We start from the raw sequence: 14,762 nt of genomic DNA on the forward strand, positions 1-14,762 counted from the left end.
TGAGCAGATTGTACATAGACTCATAGTTACAGGCAGCATGTTATACAGCAGGAAGAGGTGAGTAGATTGTACATAGTACCGTATCTGGCAGCACATCAGCTCCACCTGCTGTGCAGGATGGGGCAAATTTACTTACACGGTCCTGTCGCGATCCCCTATCCGGACTGTCTGACTAAGATGAAGTCCGGTGCGATTCAAGTCGCTCGTGCGCCTGATTTCCTGCATCTGTCGCTTCCCTGCCGAGGTCCACCGGAGTTCACCTTCTTCTTCCCGGTGCTTGTAAGTGCATGTCATGCGACACAAATTGCTTTGTTAAATCCTGTGCCCCCGATTTGTGTCGCGTGAAAGCCCGCGCCGATGCACCAGAATCCGATCGTGTGCGCCAAAACCCTTTTCTAAAGGCGGCGCACATCAGAAATCTACGAAAATTCCGACGATAGTGCCGACCGCGGACCCTTAGTAAATGAGCCTTATGTATAATCTGCTCAGCTCCACCTGCTTTACAACATGCTGCCTGCAGATAGGACACGATGTACAATCTGCTCAGCTCCTCCTGCTCTATAACATGCCACCTGCAGATAGGGTACTATGTACAATCTGCTCAGCTCCTCCTGCTCTATAACATGCCACCTGCAGATAGGGTACTATGTACAATCTGCTCAGCTCCACCTGCTTTACAACATGCTGCCTGCAGATAGGACACGATGTACAATCTGCTCAGCTCCTCCTGCACTATAACATGCCACCTGCAGATAGGGTACTATGTACAATCTGCTCAGCTCCTCCTGCTCTATAACATGCTGCCTGCAGATAGGACACTATGTACAATCTGCTCAGCTCCTCCTGCTCTATAACATGCTGCCTGCAGATCGGACACTATGTACAATCTGCTCAGCTCCTCCTGCTCTAAAACATGCTGCCTGATAATAGGACACTATGTACAATCTGCTCAGCTCCTCCTGCTCTATAACATGCTGCCTGCAGAGCGGACACTATGTACAATCTGCTCAGCTCCTCTTGCTCTATAACATGCTCGCTGCATATAGTATACTATGTACAATCGGCTCAGTTCCTCCTGCTATATAACATGCTGCATGCAGATAGGAAACTAAATACAGCACAGCACAGCTCCGCCTGCTCTATAACATGCTGCCTGCAGATAGGTCACTATGTACAATCTGCTCAGCTCCTCCTGCTCTATAACATGCTGCCTGCACACTGCAGTGTATTTTTGAACACGTGAGTGTGTGGCAGAGCATAGACTTCTCTCCTCCTGGTAGCTGTCTGCAGGGGTAAGCTGGATTTCATGGGCAGTCGAGTGTTTCATACTCGCCTCTGTTTCTTTAATGCAGATGAGATTTCCCCCTCCCCCGACATTGTACAATCTATCGGTTTCTTAGGAAGAATTGGATCCGCACAGCATCCTCACCGCTGCATATGATTTGCCGGTATCCTGGGAATAGCCGTCTACCGTCCACGAGTCTCCATAGTCTTAGTAATCCAATGACCTCTAGGTTCAGAAGCAATTTACTCGCTACACAACAACAACCCGCACGCTCTGCCGGCTCCCAGCCATGGGGTAAACACGAGAGGCAATGGTTGGGTAGAAAAGTCAATTTCGGAAAGACTCAATAACTAACTGGAGGACTGCTGTCTGTTCTGTTTTATATGCGTTTTCCGAGAATCTCTCATTGATTGAATTCTACGTACGATTCCTTTCTTCCCGGGCTTGTCGGGAGCCCTTGAGAACTTACCTTATATTGTCATTTTCATACGAGAAAGTCGGCTAAGCTGTTGGTTTAAATAATCATTTCCCACTTCAAATCTTCCAAGATGAATTCATAAGTCGGGGAATTTGGGCTCAGACGTCTGGAGACTTCCTGTATATCACGTGTCGTTGATCTCCCGGTCTGTCCGGGGCGGTGCACCGGGTCTATCGGGAGGGATTTGTATCCGATGGTGGAATCCTCATCTGAATATCATACAAAGTAGCCTCTGCAGCTACGTCAGCCTGCGCTATAAAATATTCATGTGTTGGGAAATATTCCGCTGTTTCTTATGCTAATTCACATAAGAATGAACACCCACCATAGTCTCTATGGACAACTTGTTACGTAAAGCCAATTATACCGACTCAGGACTCTACTAGACCCTCCAGTAGGATCAGGGACAGCCATGGCACATGTAGTGTGGATTTAGAGGTATTTAGCCAAAAGTAGACGACCCCTAGGAATAGGACAATGGTCTAGTGGTTTGTAGCCCTGCAACACCGGGGTCCTGGCAGGAATCCCACCAAGAGCAATGTGCATAGAATTTGCATGTTCTCAGGATGCTCTAGTTCTTCCCCGCACTGTTAATCAATACTGATATGTCAGAGTACAGGGATAATACACACAGTGATGTCACAGCACAGGGATAATACACACAGTGATGTCACAGTACAGGGATAATACACACAGTGATGTCACAGTACAGGGATAATACACACAGTGATGTCACAGTACAGGGATAATACACACAGTGATGTTACAGTACAGAGATAATACACACAGTGATGTCACAGTACAGAGATAATTCACACAGTGATGTCACAGTACAGGGATAATACACACAGTGATGTCACAGTACAGGGATAATACACACAGTGATGTCACAGCACAGGGATAATACACACAGTGATGTCACAGTACAGAGATAATACACACAATGATGTCAAGGTACAGGGATAATACACACAGTGATGTCACAGTACAGGATAATACACACAGTGATGTCACAGTACAGGGATAATACACACAGTGATGTCACAGTACAGGGATAGTACACACAGTGATGTCACAGTACAGGGATAATACACACAGTGATGTCACAGTACAGAGATAATACACACAGTGATGTCACAGTACAGGGATAATACACACAGTGATGTCACAGTACAGGGATAATACACACAGTGATGTCACAGTACAGGGATAATACACACAGTGATGTCACAGTACAGGGATAGTACACACAGTGATGTCACAGTACAGGGATAATACACACAGTGATGTCACAGTACAGAGATAATACACACAGTGATGTCACAGTACAGGGATAATACACACAGTGATGTCACAGTACAGGGATAATACACACAGTGATGTCACAGTACAGGGATAATACACACAGTGATGTCACAGTACAGGGATAATACACACAGTGATGTCACAGCACAGGGATAATACACACAGTGATGTCACAGTACAGGGATAATACACACAGTGATGTCACAGTACAGGGATAATACACACAGTGATGTCACAGTACAGAGATAATACACACAGTGATGTCACAGTACAGAGATAATACACACAGTGATGTCAAGGTACAGGGATAATACATAGTAATGTCACAGAACAGGGATAATACACACAGTGATGTCATAGCACAGGGATAATACACACAGTGATGTCAAAGTACAGGGATAATACACACAGTGATGTCACAGTACAGGGATAATACACACAGTGATGTTACAGTACAGAGATAATACACACAGTGGTGTCACAGTACAGAGATAATACACACAGTGATGTCACAGTACAGGGATAATACACACAGTGATGTCACAGTACAGGGATAATACACACAGTGGTGTCACAGTACAGAGATAATACACACAGTGATGTCACTGTACAGAGATAATACACACAGTGATGTCACAGTACAGAGATAATACATACAGTGATGTCACAGTACAGGTGTAATACACACAGTGATGTCACAGTACAGGGATAATACACACAGTGATGTCACAGTACAGATGGAATACACACAGTGATGTCACAGTACAGGGATAATACACACAGTGATGTCACAGTACAGGGATAATACACACAGTGATGTCACAGCACGGGGATAATACACACACTGATGTCACAGTACAGAGATAATACACACAGCGATGTCACAGTACAGGGATAATACATACAGTGATGTCACAGTACAGGGATAATACACACAGTGATGTCACATTACAGGGATAATACAAGCAGTGATGTCACATTACAGGGATAATACACACAGTGATGTCACAGTACAGGGATAATACACACAGGGATGTCACAATACAGGGATAATACACACAGTGATGTCACAGTACAGGGATAATACAAGCAGTGATGTCACAGTACAGGGATAATACAAGCAGTGATGTCACAGTACAGGGATAATACACACAGTGATGTCACAGTACATATGGAATACACACAGTGATGTCACAGTACAGGGGTAATACACACAGTGATGTCACAGTATGGGGATGATTCGCACAGTGATGCAGTTATTGAACCTTATGTCTCTCGTTGGGCCACATAACGGGGGTCATACCTGCTACATTGTTAGTTACAGCTTAAACCCATGTTACTAAAATCTACAAATCTTCTGACCATTGATTGACCTAAAAATTCCCTGTAGAAAATCTGTGAGTGCCGTATAGGAAACCCCTGGAACCTGGATTGTGGCTTATTGTCCTGAGATGTGAGCACCGGAGGCTTTGGCGGCTGATGAGCTAATGGCGTCAGGAATAGTAAGCGATGAGTGTGATTGCCTCCAGTGATTTCTGCTCTAGAACCTCACACCTCGCTGCGGCCGCCAGCTGCTCTTTATCTGGGATCACTTGTCATTCAGTCCTGACATTTTGGATGAGCGAGTTCTCCTCGGGAGAGCGGCTGCTCGCACATCACCCGCTGACCTCCTGCGGTTTGCATTACAATTGTACAATAAAGGTAAATGATGTGAGTGGCGCGGAGCTGCGCCCGGTGCCTGCAATTCAGAGGAGTCTTACACATCTGGCCCTCTGTCACCTGCGTGTCACCTCTACCTATCTCTAGATGTCTGGCGTTACAGGACCAGCTGTGGACTTTCACATGTAGGAGGTGGGGCCGCAACCACCTTACATATATCTATGGAGAAGAATTGCGCTTGTGATGTAGTAACATAGGTAGAGTCACCTGCTCGAGTTATATGGTAGCAGAGGGAGTGTTCCGATAATCTTCAGCAGTTGGCAATATTAGTGTCCCCTGCTTAGTGATACCAGGGCCCCCCTCCTCTGACTCACTGGTGGGGGCCAGGGGGCTGGTGCCCCGGATGCCCGCCATGTAATCCAACAGACCAAAAGACTGTATTGTTACTAAAGAGACCTGTAGGCTCTGCTGTTGACTGTGGTTCTCCCTGCTGTGACACATTGGGGGGGATTTATCAATGTGTCCCAGGTTCCGTCAGTTTAGTGGAGGAAAACCCTAGTCATTTTCAGTGGCAGATTTATCACTGTGTTAATGAATCTGGTGCAGGATAAGACTGTCGGTTTCCAGTTTAGACCTACTTTAAAGAGGTCTAAACTCTGCGCCACAATTTTTGGTGCATGGAACATTCAAATAGGCCATGCCCCCTTGTAGACCAAGCCAAGACCCTTTTTTGAAGGCCACGCCCCCTCCGTCGGACAAGTCGGAAAATGGCTAAAAACAGGTCTCAAAAGCCTTGATAACTGTGGTTGTAAGGCTTTTCACACTGTTTTTTTTACGCAGACCTGCCAGAATTATGGCGCAAGTGCGTTAATACATCCCCTCCCCCCCCCCCATCGGATTATATTATTGTTACCAGTGTCAGACTGGGGTTCTTTGGGCCCACCAGATAAAGTTATGCGGAGGGCCCACCCTCCACTTAGAATATAGAGACTAGTTGCCTTCACATTGAGTTATCCTCTGATTGGGTTATCCTTTAATGGTGGGGTTTTCTTTTGGGTCAGAACCATGGGCCACAAGAGCATCCACTGATTTATAGAAGCAATGGTTCCGGGATTATTTTATGGACTTTCCCAGCACTGTGTTCTTTTTCTGTTTCTGTAAACTTCATACTCTAAAAGAGCATCCGAAACCACCAAACTGGTTGCCTCTAGTAAGAGCTTAACCATTATACCTGATGCCTCTATGTCAGTAAATTCTTATTAACATCTGCTGTGTCATCTGTGAGTGGTTTGGACCCTACCAGGCTTGTGTTCTGGTTTTGTAACCTGTGCCCTAGTATATTGGATTTGTAACTATCATGAAGCCAGTTCCCTCCAGTAAAACCATAACCATCAAGCCAGTGGAAATTTTGTTGGTACATATTATTTGACTGTGGGCTTGTGCCTTCGGTGAGTGGTTCTGTTGCAGTTTTTCTAAACTCTACTTTCTTTAAAAGGGTTTCTAACCATGAAGCTGGTTGCCTTTTGGTCAGTAAATCCTTATTACAATACACACTGCTGGAAGAAGCAACTACGCGAGACGTGCCTTGGGGCACCCTAGCGGAGGGGGAATTTGAGCCACACCCTACACTACAGGCCTATACACATGGGGAGATAATTGGACATTGACTTTGTGATTAAGATCATACAGGTAATATTGTAATGAGATACAGTGATATTATCTCGCCTCATAACACTTATCTGCTGGTTCTATTTTGTCCTCATGTCTTGTGTTATTTGTGGTTTTTAATTATTCGCACCGCTGCGATTATAAAGGGTATTATATAGATGAAGTAATATTGATACAGTATACTCTTTCATACCATGAAGCCAGTTGCCTCCAGTAAGATCATAACCATCATGTCAGTAGGATCTTTGAGAGTAACTCCTTAATTTCTTAAGTGTGCCTTCTTCAATAGGCTCTGCAACCATGAAGCCAGTTTCGTCCTTTAACCATTAAACTAGTTGCCTATCAGTTCTTGTTAGAGTCTATCTTTGAGTGTTGTGGAACATATCAGGATTATGTACCATTTTTGTGCAATGTGCCTTGTTTAATGTTTTTTTAGTCCTTGAGTGGTTCTGATGCTGTATTCCTAAACAGTACCTTATTTGATTGGCTCTTTAAACATGAAACCAGTTATGTCTTGTAACCATTATGCCAGTTGCCTTTTTTATCAGTTCTTGATGGAGGTTATCCTTGAGCGGTGTGGACGTTTATCAGGATTGTGTTCTGTTTTTGTGCATTGAGCCTTTTTTAATGAGTTTTGTGTCCTTGAGTAGTTCTGTTGCTGTATTCCTAAACTGTACTTTCTTTAATTGGCTCTGTAACCATTTTGTAACAAATTTTGTTACAGTTTATCCTTGAGTGTTATGGACCTTATCAGGATTGTGTTCTGGTTTTATGCAATGTGCCCTATTTTATTATTTTTTTTAATTCATGAGTGGTTCTGTTGCTGTATTCCTAAACTGTTCCTTCTTTGATTGGCTCTGTAACCATGAAGCCAGTTTCTTTCTGTAACCATTATGCCGGTTATGAGTAGGCAAAGCGCTCTATTTAATTTTTTTTGTCCTTGAGTGGTTCTGTTGCTGTATTCCTATACTATGCCTTCTTTGATTAGCTCTGTAACCATGAAGCCAGTTTCTTTCTGTAACCATTATGCCATTAGCCTTTTTAGCAGTTTTTCATAGAGTTTATCCTTGAGTGTGTAAAGCGCACTATTTAATTTATTTTTTTTGTCCTCGAGTAGTTCTGATGCTGTATTCCTAAACTGTGCCTTCTATGATTCGCTCTGTAACCATGAAGCCAGTTTATTCCGGTAACCATTATGCCATTAGCCTTTTTATCAGTTTTTCATAGAGTTTATCCTTGAGTGGTGTAAAGCACACTATTTAATTTTTTTTTTGTCCTTGAGTAGTTCTGTTCCTGTATTCCTATACTATGCCTTCTTTGATTAGCTCTGTAACCATGAAGCCAGTTTCTTCCTGTAACCATTATGCCATTTTCGTTTTTATCAGTTTTTCATAGAGTTTAAACCTTGAGTGGGTAAAGCGCACTATTTAATTTTTTTCGTCCTTGATTAGTTCTGTTGCTGTATTCCTAAAGTGTGCCTTCTTTGATTGGCTCTGTAACCATGAAGCCAGTTTCTTTCTGTAACCATTATGCCGGTTATGAGTAGGCAAAGCGCTCTATTTAATTTTTTTTGTCCTTGAGTGGTTCTGTTGCTGTATTCCTATACTATGCCTTCTTTGATTAGCTCTGTAACCATGAAGCCAGTTTCTTCCTGTAACCATTATGCCAGTTGCCTTTTTATCAGTTTTTCATAGTTTATCCTTGAGTGGGTAAAGCGCACTATTTAATTTATTTTTTTTTGTCCTTGAGTAGTTCTATTGCTGTATTCCTAAACTGTGCCTTCTTTGATTGGCTCTGTAACAATGAAGCCAGTTTATTCCTGTAACCATTATGCCAGTTGCCTTTTTATCAGTTTTTCATAGAGTTTATCCTTGAGTGGTGTAAAGCGCACTATTTAATTTTTTTTTTGTCCTTGAGTAGTTCTGCTGCTGTATTCCTATACTATGCCTTCTTTGATTAGCTCTGTAACCATGAAGCCAGTTTCTTTCTGTAACCATTATGCCATTTCCTTTTTTATCAGTTTTTCATAGAGTTTAAACCTTGAGTGGGTAAAGCGTACTATTTAATTTTTTTTTGTCCTTGAGTAGTTCTGTTGCTGTATTCCTAAAGTGTGCCTTCTTTGATTGGCTCTGTAACCATGAAGCCAGTTTCTTTCTGTAACCATTATGCCGGTTATGAGTAGGCAAAGCGCTTTATTTAAATTTTTTTTTTGTCGTTGAGTGGTTCTGTTGCTGTATTCCTATACTATGCCTTCTTTAATTAGCTCTGTAACCATGAAGCCAGTTTCTTTCTGGAACCATTATGCCATTTGCCTTTTTATCAGTTTTTCATAGAGTTTAAACCTTGAGTGGGTAAAGCGCACTATTTAATTTTTTTTTTTGTCCTTGAGTAGTTCTGTTGCTGTATTCCTAAACTATGCCTTCTTTGATTGGCTCTGTAACCATGAAGCCAGTTTGTTCCTGTAACCATTATGCCAGATGCCTTTTTATCAGTTTTTCAAAGAGTTTAAACCTTGAGTGGGTAAAGCGCACTATTTAATTATTTTTTTTTGATCCTTGAGTGGTTCTGTTGCTGTATTTCTAAACTGTGCTTTCTGTAAGAAGCTCTGTAACCATGAAGCCAGTTGCTTTCCGTAAGCATTATACCAGAAGGATCATGTTGTTTGATGGTGTACCATTGGGTCAATCTTGAGTAGGGCTCAAGCCATTTTACCCAGGGGGACGAAGATACTTGGACGGCCTCATACCCCCCCCCCCATTATACAATCCATTAACTATTGGATTGTACATATAAAAAAGTCTTATATTTTTAGTACGTTTGTGTTATATTTTACGTTCCTGTCACCTGTTGAGATATATTAAACCTTGAATAAATGCATTTTCATCCTCTTCACAAATTTCAGTATTAAAATCCCAGCGGGTGACGCATAATAGAAAAATTAAGAATAATGATGGGTTTCAGGGGCGGCGTATGGGATCTCCAGTCGCTAATGACGCTAGTTATGCGGTGAATGAGGCCTTTTGTTTGTGTTTGGTAGAAAACACTTTGCGCTGATAATAGGCTGCAGGAGCGCGGCGCGGCCTTTGATACAGACTCACAATTGCCTTGTTAATGGAAGTCATAGATTACAGGCCTCGGAGATGGGAAGTAGTATTTTTAGAGAAGGCTTTGGATATTTCTACTTTACTCCGGCCAAATGTGACTTCACAGACGTGGATGAAAAATCGTGGCTGGATGGAGAGCATCTCCGAAGTGCTGTACGTAAAATATGAGCCGGCGCCATAAACAGCAATTATCTAATATATCGTCAGATGGTCAAACGCCTCGAAGCTGACGCCAGATTCCTGCGCACTGTGAGGCGCGGATTACAGCAGCTTGGTGTCTGTAAGGGGCACCGAAAGAAGAACAAAAATGTTACTACAAATAAATGAGGTTGATAATGATAATGAATTCATCGTTATTAAAGTGGATGTTCCATGACCTGTTAAATAGACAATTATAAGAATTTATGAGACTCTTTAAAGGCAATCTCTCACATTATATTTCTGTTTTATCTGTGAACCACATGTTATGGGCAAGTAATTAATATCCGTAATATGGTGTTTTTTTTACTTTTTACTGTTTTTTTTTAAAATAACTTTTATTATCTATTTGTATATGTATGTTGTATTTTACTTGTTTGTATATGTACAATTGTGATCATGAATGGAGGTGTTGTTGTTGTCGTTGTGACAAAGTCAATTTCCCCTATGGGGACAATAAAGCATTCTATTCTATTCTATTCTATGGAGCCGGAGGAGCTTTGTGTCTTATTTGCAAGCAACATGTTATAGAGCAGGAGGAGCTGAGTAAATTGTACATAGTGTCCTATCTGCAGGCAGCATGTTATAGAGCAGGAGGAGCTGAGCAGATTGTACATAGTTTCCTATCTGCAGGCATCATGTTATAGAGCAGGAGGAGTGGTGAAGATAGTACATGGTGTCCTATTTGCAGGCAGCATGTTATAGAGCAGGAGGAGCTGAGCAGATTGTACAGAGTGTCCTATCTGCAGGCAGCATCTTATAGAGCAGGAGGAGCTGAGCAGACTGTACATAGTGTCTTATCTGCAGACAGCATGCTATAGAGCAGGAGGAGCTGAGCAGAATGTACATAGTGTTCTATCTACAGGCAGCATGTTATAGAGCAGGAGGAGTTGAGCGGATTGTACATAGTGTCCTATCTGCAGGCAGCATGTTGTAGAGCAGGAGGAGCTGAGCAGAATGTACATAGTGTCCTATCAGCAGGCAGCATGCTATAAAGCAGAAGAAACTGAGCAGATAGTACATATTTTCGTATCTGCTGGAAGCATTTTATACAGCAGGAGGAGCTGAGCAGCTTGTACATGGTGTCCTAACTGCAAACAGAATGTTATAGAGCAAGGGAAGCTGAGCAGATTGTACATAGAGTTCTATCTGCAGGCAGCATGTTATAGAGCAGGAAGTGCTGAACTGGCACAGACACTCTGGGCCGGTGTGTTGTAGAGCAGGAGCAGGACAGCCTGCTATAGGTCAATAGGCGCTGAACAATTTCAATGATTATAAAATTTGTTATATAATAACAAAATATTAATGTATAATTTGATTATAATTATATGGGCGGCACTGTGGCTCAATGTTATTCAAATCCCATCCAGATAAATATCTGCAAAGAGTGTGTATGTTCTGTCCGTGTTTGCGTGGGTTTCCTCCGGGTCCTCTGGTTTCCTCCCACATTCCAATAAATAATGGTAGGTTGATTAGATTGTGAGCCTCATTGGGGACAGGGACTCATTTGGAAAGCTCTGCGCAGCGCTGTGTAATCTGTGTGCGCTATATAAATAAAGAATTATTATTATTATATATTCCTTATATTTGATGTAATGGTCAAAAAACTGGAGATTACTATTTCATCTGATTCTATAATAATCTGCAATTGGATCAGTTGTGGATCAACACTTTTTCTCGTGTAGAGATTTCTGACGAAATTCTATGTGAAAGCTAAAGCTTTCTGTCTTCCGCCTCCGCGGACACAGATGTGACAGGAGCAGCTATGACTTACCTGCAGCCACCCAGAAGTCATTTTTCGACACCGGAAAAACCTTACGATGCACTTAATGAATAACACTGAGCACAAAGTTCCAAAACTTCAACACAAGAAAGAAGATGTGACAGGACATCCGAGTAACCACCAGAGGCAGGAACCTTTATCTCAAAGAAAACGACTTTTTTATCTTTTACATTTTGTCAGCTTTAATTTAAAGGAGTATTCTGGAAACCTTAAAGAACATCTACCAACTGGATGAATCATTGTAAACCAAGCACAATGACATACTGATGTGTGCCCCCTCTGGCAGGATCTGCCCTACTCTTAGCTACTTATGCCCTGGTCTTACAAGAAAAGGCTTTTAAAATTATACAAATGAAACTGAGGGGCTCCAGGCTCCATAGGTGTTAATAGAACTGGGAGCCCCTCCGGCTCATTTGCATACTTTTTAAAACTTTTCTTAAAATCGAACGCATAGGAAGCTTAAAGAAGAGCAGATCCTGCAAGAGGGGGCACTCACCGGTATGTTAGTGTACTTGGTTTACAGTCCTTCATCCTGATGGTAGATTTCCTTTAAAGTCTACCTCATCTTTTAACAAAGTTTACTAGCATCAGTATCACATGAGGAGTAAGGGCCCAGTTCACATCTCCATTAAGTTCTCAGTTATTCCCTTCAGTTATTTTGAGCCAAAGCTAGTAGTGGTGGAACACACATAACAGGTGCAAGTATTTCTTTGAAGTATCTTAGAAATACTTGCAAATTTTGGATCAAAAGAACTGACTTAAAAGGGTTGTCCACTCTTCACTGCCTTAATAATACCTTTATGTTCACCAAGTGATTCAGCAGTCAAGCTACTTAGTTTTGTGCTGTGTGCAGACTCTCTGTTATCCTTTGTTTATAAGTGTGAGCACTGATGAATAGAAGGAGCTATAGCAGGAGATTATAACTTATTCTGTTCACTCCCCATCCCCTGCCAGAGAGGACAGACAGTGAAAAGAGAGACACAATGGGGCAGAATTACTTACCCGGCCCATTCGCGATCCAGCGGCGCGTTCTCTGCGGTGGATTCGGGTCTTCCAGCGATTCACTAAGGCAGTTCCTCCGACGTCCACCAGATGTCGCTGCTGCGCTGAAGAGCATCGGAAGGCACTGGAGTACACCGAGCCGGGCTGAGTGAAGGTAAGCGCGTGCCGAGCTACACTTTTTTTTAAATTCGTCGGTATTTTCGGAATCCGTCGGGTTTTCGTTCGGCCACACCCCCGATTTCCGTCGCGTGCATGCCAGCGCCGATGCGCCAAAATCCGATCGCATGCGCCAAAAACCAGGGGCAATACAGGGAAAATCGGCCAAATGGGAAATATTCGGGTAACACGTCGGGAAAACGCGAATCGGGCCCTTAGTAAATGACCCCCAGTGGGTGATGCTATGGGGATGGTCTAGAGCAATGAGCTCTAGTGAAGCTCTCTGGATGTTACTTTAGTCCAAGACTGCATTGATCAGCTGTAATGTGTCTGTAATAAAGCTTTATTGATAATCCTTGGTCCCATTACAGCAAAAAAATGTTTAAACCCCAATTGTAACTGGGGCCTAAAAATTTTTTGTCTGGATATACAATTATAAAATATACAGTTTTGACTTACATACAAATTCAATTTAAGAACAAACCTCCGGACCCTATCTTGTACGCAACCTGGGGACTGCCTGTATCTGGAAAAAGAAGCCCATTGATAGTGGGGGACCGGTCACCGTTTAGGAAGCCTCTTGTACCCCTGAATGAATGATGTATGCCTGATGCTTTAACTTCTATGTGATCACTGGAGATACTGAAGTACAGCAAGACTAAATGGAGGATAAACAATCATGCTCAACCCACCGCTCCTCACCCATTTTTGTGCTTTTTGGTTATCGTACCGATCATGAATCCGTATGTCTTTATTTCGTTTCTAGGGAGTGAACACATATTATTGGTTTTGCTGTTTAACCAAGCTTGTTTTATCGCTTATATTTGTATATACAGTATTTGGGCGACCGCTTCCCCACCATAAAGAAACACTGAAGTTACGGTAATTCTGAGATTGTACCCGTCGGTGACCAAACCTAACCCTAGAGCCGTATCCAAGTCTTGTAATACTTACCCCAAGAGCACAATGATTTCCTACCCCGACTATCCCCAGACTGCGCCTCTCCCTCGATTTATCTTGTAAATGTCTAATGTTACAAGAATTCGAGCGGCGTCCCGCCGTAATGATTGGCGTTTTTATGGAGATTTTACGTGTCCTGTATATTTAGGTTTCTATTGCATACAAAATAATAGCCCTGAAATTTGCAGCCTGTGCGCCGGAGCGTGAATTTATTTGGAGCAATGAAAACAATTACTAGAAATGTGCAGATTACCACAAATTGCTTTTATGACTGTAGCATTGTGGATGGCGGTATAATAGTAGTGGGGGGGGAGGGGGGCTTTTTTTTCGGACACATAGGGAATCTTTTAAATTGAATCTATATTGTAATCCGACTTAATAAACAGGCAGAAGCATCGCGGTGTCTCGCCTCTAGTAACAGAAATGTGTAATTTGCAGCCTCAGTAGAGCCAGGGGCCTGAAGGTCATTTTTCCTCTCTAATTACTCCCAATGGACCTTTAGACATGTTATTCCTTCCCGACTTCGACAGGTAAAGGTTTGATATGGCAATGGTTAAAGACATTTATAATCCTAATACAGCAAACCGGGGTCTAAACCGAATCGGCATGTATAAGCCTATCATATTGTGTGGTGGTGGGGGATAGGGTATAATAAATATAATCATACAGCCAGGATTTATTATAAATTATTAAAAATAGATAATTATGAGAAAAATGAGAAATGGGATCTTAAATTGTTGAATGCTCACAGACCGCAGGTTACATCCCACGCCCAAGGGTAAACCAAAGCTATCTGCTGCCTGAGGTCCTCCTCTGCCCCATTCAAGAGATATATATTGGGTTAATTTTTCAGTAAGCAGGTTCTCCATTCTGACATTCTTTTTAAGTGTCAGGTCCTGATTTGTCGCAACTGACTGCACCTATGATGCCGCCCCTCTTCTTGCTGTAGGTGGTGCTGCCTGAGGCAAGAGGCTCACCTCATAATAATAATTCTTTATTTATATAGCGCACACAGATTACCCAGCGCTGCACAAAGCATGTCAAATTGGTACCTATCCCCATGGGGCTCACAATCTAAACAACCTACCAGTATGTTTTGGAGTGTGGGAGGAAAACGGAGTACGCGGAGGAAACCCACGCAAAGACGGAGAGAACATACAAACT

At 42.5% G+C, this 14,762-nt stretch overlaps 1 protein-coding gene and 1 long non-coding RNA gene across 4 annotated transcripts in view; one reads left to right on the plus strand and one right to left on the minus strand.

Moving 5' to 3' along the window:
• LOC140134872 (uncharacterized) overlaps window positions 1-1,967 on the minus strand; it is a 28,609-nt gene extending 26,642 nt beyond the window's left edge. The window contains exon 1 of the long non-coding RNA XR_011856417.1: window positions 1,755-1,967. This is a non-coding gene — a long non-coding RNA (uncharacterized lncRNA). The remainder of the gene's footprint in view (window positions 1-1,754) is intronic.
• Window positions 1-14,762, plus strand: part of GRIK4 (glutamate ionotropic receptor kainate type subunit 4) — a 210,134-nt gene that overhangs the window by 3,425 nt on the left and 191,947 nt on the right. The window lies entirely within an intron of this gene.

This window comes from Engystomops pustulosus, chromosome 6 (genome assembly GCF_040894005.1).
Source record: "Engystomops pustulosus chromosome 6, aEngPut4.maternal, whole genome shotgun sequence".
In the NCBI taxonomy this organism is placed as follows: domain Eukaryota; kingdom Metazoa; phylum Chordata; class Amphibia; order Anura; family Leptodactylidae; genus Engystomops; species Engystomops pustulosus.